Source organism: Ailuropoda melanoleuca, chromosome 1 (assembly GCF_002007445.2).
Source record: "Ailuropoda melanoleuca isolate Jingjing chromosome 1, ASM200744v2, whole genome shotgun sequence".
In the NCBI taxonomy this organism is placed as follows: Eukaryota; Metazoa; Chordata; class Mammalia; order Carnivora; family Ursidae; genus Ailuropoda; species Ailuropoda melanoleuca.
Genome location: NC_048218.1, coordinates 70,954,669 through 70,960,668, shown reverse-complemented (window position 1 = coordinate 70,960,668; position 6,000 = coordinate 70,954,669).

The following is a 6,000-nucleotide window of genomic DNA, read 5'->3' as shown; positions in this document are numbered from 1 at the left end:
GCTCCTGTGTGAAAGTGCCATTGCCAAAGAATTTCTTTCATAAACATTTCAAAAGTGAGTCAATCCAAAACACGCCTCCCCCATGAGGTTACCTGTAATCTAATCCAGCCTGGGAAGCACTGTCCAAACAGCTCGAGGTGCTGCAAATTCCACACAGCTGCACACAGTGAGAGAGAAGAAGACTTCAAGGTGGAGAACACCAGAAACGTGCCACTATTTCCACACTGCTCTTTGCCACTACACTCTTTAAGTACATTTAAGTCACTCATCATTACCAGTAAAGACAACCAAAGCAAAACCCCTTGGGGCTTTACTAAAAATTCCCTTTACAATTTTGTAAGCTGTGTGATTTCTTTAAGGTATATTTAAATAAATTTATAAACTTAATTTCATTTTTTAAATATACCTATATTTAAAGAAGACTCAGGGGGCACCTCGGTGGCTCAGTCAGTTGGGTGTCCGAGTCTTGATTTCAGCTCAGGTCTTGAGATCAGGGTGGTGAGAGCAAGCCCCACGCGGGGCTCCACGCTCAGCTTGGAGTCTGACTGAGACTCTCTCTCTCCCTCTCCCTCTGCCCTTCCCCCCCAAAATAAATTAATTTAAAAAAAATAAATTATGTGTTCCGACAAATAAAAATCATACCCAGCTCCATCCTCCTCCGTACCAATCTAAATATTCACAGACTAAATCACAAGCCCCGAGAGAGAAGGCAGAGTCATATACACCTTTTTATGGACCACAACACGTAGCCATAATCGTAGGTGGTCAGTAATTGCTATTGTTGATATGCAACCTTCTTGAAGATAGGAACTTTCTCGATTCCGTTCATTCCTATAGCCCCAGAAACTAGAACGATAACCCATCGGTAGTACCACTCAATAAATATCGAATAAATTACCCTCAAACGCAGGACAAGGAGGTTTAGCATTCTTAACATTTTTTTCAATAAATTCCGTCCTCCTTGTAAGAGTCAGGAATCAATCAGAGAATTAGAGTCAGTAGAAGATCCATATTGACATATATTGAAAGATTTATTGCAAGCAATTGTCTGACATGATCGTGGGGGCTGGCAGGCAAGGCTGAAATCTGCAGGGCTGGTCCCGAGCACGGGCAGACAGGCACTCTTAGATGGAATTTCTGCTTTAGGGAAACCTCAGCTCTACTCTTAAGGCCTTTCAAATGGCTGAATTAGACCCACCCATATTCTTTAGGATAATCTCCTTTACTTAAAGTCAATGGATTATGGAATTTAATAACATCTCCAAAATACCTTCATAGCAACACCTAGATTAGTGTTTTATTGAATAACTGGAGCTATAGCGTAGCCAAGTTGACGTTCAAAAAAGACATAGGAAAATCAGTAAATGTAATATATCATGTTAATAGGATAAAGGGCAAAGACCACGGGATCACCACAATAGATGCAGAGAAAATACATGACAAAATTCAATACACTTTCATGATAAAAACATATATGCCATAATTCATAGCAGCATTATTTATAATAACCAAAAAGTGAATACAATCCAAATGTTCACCAACTGATAAATGAATAGACAAAAGATAGTATATCCATACAATGGGATATTATTTGGCAATTAAAAAATGAAATATTGATACATGTTGCAACATGGATGAGCCTTGAAAACATCATGCTAAGTAAAAGAAGTCAGTCACAAAAGACCACATATTATAGGATTCCTTTTCCTTTTTTTTTTTTTAACATTTTATTTATTAAAGAGAGAGAGAGAGTGCTTCGGGGGGGGGGGATTGGGGAGTAACAGAGGGGGAGGGAGAGAGAAATAATCTCCAGCAGACTTTGCACTGAGCGCAGAGCCCAGAGCCCTACCCAGGGCTCATCCCACAACCCTGAGATCACTACCTGAGCTGAAACCAAGAGTCAGTCGCTTAACAGAGTGAGCCATCCAGATGCCCCGATACCTTGTCTATGATATATCCAGAGAGGGCAAGTCCATAGAGATAAAAAGTAGACCAATGGTGGGTTGCCAGGACTGGGGGAAGGGGTCAATAGGGAGTGACTGCTGATGCCTACAGGATTTCCTTTGGGGATCATAAAAATATTCCATGGTCATATAGTGGTAATGATTTTACCACTCTGTGAATATGCTGTAAACCACTGGCCTGTATACTTTAAAAGGGTGATTTTTATGGTATGTGAGTAATATTTTAATAAAGATGTTATGTCAAAAGAAATAGTATATTTACAAAGGGTTTTAAATAACATAATAAAGGCTACAGGCCATGGTTCAGTAGCAATTTACATAGAGCTTATACTCCTGCAGGTAGCATAATTCAATTCTTTCATTGAATTAGACCATCAGAAGACTCCAAATGGAATCATATTAATTTAGTTCTCACAATTACCCTCACAAAGCTTCATCTGAATATGTTGCCCATAGTTTGTAATAGCCACATGGAGCTTACTTCTGCACTTTTTTTGCACAAATTATTAGAACATTGCCCATCCCATCATCACACCACTACTGTCCTTTGTGTTATAGAATACTTCATGAAAATCTGATGTTATAGCTTATTTCAGGAAAAGCAATGTCCCTTAGGAATTATCCTTTCTGATAATCAAAACTATACAACCGATTTTAATTTCTTTTTTGCCTGGGAGGAAACTCAGTTGAACCATAGCAATTATGTTGATTGAAATAATTCACATTTTTATCTCCATCTTTTTCTTCCCATTTTTCTTCTCCTAGTCATAATTTGCGATTTGATTGCTTTGAATTTTGGTGTAAGTCACCTTAAATCCCAATATTTATTTGAAGGATTGGTCCAGGATATTGGACTAATGTTCAATATTTAATTGTGCCTCCCATTAAGTCCAGGTTTTTCTATACTGGCACGATTGACATATTGGGCTAGATAATTTGGAGGTGGGGGTTGGGTGCGAGGTTGTTCTGTGCATTGTAGTTTATGTAGGGACATCTTCGGCCTCCACCCACTAAACGTCAGCAGCGGCTCCCCAGTTTCACAACCAAAATGTATTGACACATTGCCAAATGTCCCCTGGAGGGCAAAATTGCTCTCACCTGACAACTACTGCCATTAAACCATCATTGGAAAAAATTGACCCTACCACTCTTTCCGGTAACTCTTGAGAAGTATCAGAAATTCATCACTCTGGATGGAGAGATGATAAGTAGACAGATACATAGATAGATACATAGATACATACACAGACATACATACATTCATACTTTGTTCACTTACTTGAGATAAATCCAGGATATCTCTTCACTTGGGGTCAATTCCTAAAGCAGATCTCCTTCCATGTAGATCTTCTCATTTTACAAGGAAATAATTTTCTGAGCTATTATGTCATTTGAGCCCGATGATCCATTAACAAGGAAATTATTATTATTTCAGTTTTTTGAGGAGGAAACTGAAGAGTGAAAATGGTCAACTTCAGGCCAAACTTCAAATTCAGTGCTGCTCCTTTCACTGCTAGGGAAATCTGCCCTTCTCTCCGTTTCTGTCCACATATCACCACTGTTCTGCCCTAGGTGGGTAAACGTTAGGGATGGAGTTCTATAAGGCTACAGATGGTCTTATAAAACATTCACAGTCTAAAATAGCGCGCTTAACCCAGTCAATACCGAGAAAACAGATTACCCCTTCTCAGATGACATCATATTTTAATTAAAACTCACAAATTTCCACTAGATCTAACTTCCTGTTTACAGAGAATGCAGGGGATGGAGGAATGAGTTAGACACTGGTAGGGAACAACCAATCAAATCCAGAAGTGGGAACATGCTATAAGATAACTGGTCTGAACTCTTTCAAGAAGTCAGCATCTTGAAAATAAACAATAAAAAAACAAAATCATGGAGCGACTGTTTTAGAATAAAATAGACCAAAAAACAACAATTCAATGCAATGTGTGAACCTTGATTAGAATCCTGGTACTATATAAAAGGAATTCTAGAATGTATGAAATATTTTCTAATAGAAAGTCGAAGTGACATTAACAAGCCTCCTTGATGCACTGATTTTAGAGTAACTCACACATCACTTTGGGTGGGGGTGTACATGGTGATGCTTTGAGAACCGCGTGAACCCCTATAGCTGTGAACAGCATTCTTAGTACAGATGGGGCTCTACCTTTCTCTGGGGAGATGTGCTATAGCTCCTATCTGATCTTATTCAAAGGGACCCACGACTCCAGAAAGCCTGAGGCCTTGAGGCTTGTCTGGCGATTGTAGGTCTGGTGGCTGCAGAGATGTGAGTTTCTTGGACTTGGAGACATTTTCTGGCTGCTTAAGCCACACGTTGGAAATGGCTGCCTAAAGGCATAGGATCCCAGAACTGAAAGGAGACTTAGGAATGATCTAATTCAACCCTGGGGACAGTAGCTCTGAAAAAGGCCTTGCCCAAGCTGAATTAATTTAGTAGTAGAAAGAGAAGCAAAGTCTAGGTCTGATCCCCAGGTTTCCACTCTGCTTGCTCCAAGAACCAGTGTTCATTCAATCACTTGACCTCTTCCAGTCTCTGTGTAGACTAGAAAAGCCAACAAACATCTATGGACGAGCCTTCCTGACCTGCTTCTCCCCGTCCTCCTTCTCTGCTACCCTGCCCTGGCTCACTCCTCACCTGCCAAATGGTCTCCTTGGGGTTCTTCCGACAAAAGAGGCACACACAGCCTTAGGGGGCTGCTCTGGCCCATCCTTCTTCTTGCAGCTCGTCCTCCAGATGTTTGATTGCCTAACAGCCTCACCTTCTGCACCTGTGCTCAGATCCTCCATGTGGCTAACCACCTGTTTAATACTGCAGCTCCCTTGCCAACCTCCCAACAATACTTGGACCAACTGCTTATTTTTTCCATAGCACTCATCTCCTAACATCTATTCAGTTTTCTTATTTATTATGCTTTTTGTTTATGGTCAGTTTTCCCTGTTAGAAAATACACTCCACAAGAGCAGAGATCTTTGTTTCATCTGCTGGTAAATCCCAAGTGCTTAGAGCAGGGCCCGGTACAGAGAAGGTGCTCAATACTGGAAACATTGGCTGAATGAATATTCTCTCTGCAAATCAGGATTTAACTTCCACTTAAAAGGGACCACAAAGAGACGGGGGTTAAAAAAAAAAAGGTAGGAAAGATGGAGGACAGGGGTTATACTGAATGTTTTCATTGTTTAAAAGATGGGCTGTAGGCTTTGGGGTTGATGAAATATACGAACGGGCATTGGCACAGTAGCTCAGCGCCGACTTGCACAACGTCCGCTCGCGCTGCTCTGTACGTGAAAGAGATTAGCAGCATCTCTTCCCGCCTGAGGGCTTACATGTTGCAATTCTCTTATAATAAGTTCCTAAATATTTAATACTTGAATGACTTCCTAATAGGGTGTTGATTTACTACACCATAGGCATAATTAAGAGGCATCAATTCAGGTCTGTTGGGATTAAATTTAAAGCCCGAAAGCTTAGCTTTGAGAGCCAAGCAGATCAGAGAACAGCATGTGTATGATGCAGGGAAACATTGACACACAAGCTCAGACTTGCAGCTGTGTTTTTCTAAGATCCCCACTTTTGCTTCGGGCCCCCTGGGCTTCACCTTCTTTTGCGTCTGTGAGCAAAACCCAGATGAACCCCGAGTGCTGCTCTCATGGTGGGACTCTGCGGTGGGTCCCACAAACAGTCACATCAGTTTTCAAGCATAGAAGGAGACTCTGACCTAGTATTTATGGAGACAGTTTCCGTGTCGTCTGCAAGTGCGGATGGATGTAGGTGTTCACTGCTGCATTTCACCAGAAGTTGAGGCTCAGCGTTGGAGGAATAAGGGTTTGCTTGTAACACCTATACACTCCATATGTTTTGCTAGTAACTTTTCATTGCAAACATGCACGTGTTATCTGACCAAGACCTCAAGTTACAGATGAGCAAATGCACCGATTGGTAAGGGATTTTGAGAAGCTCTAACAAAATGCGGATAGGTTGGGGCACCTGGGTGGCTCAGTCGCTAAGCGT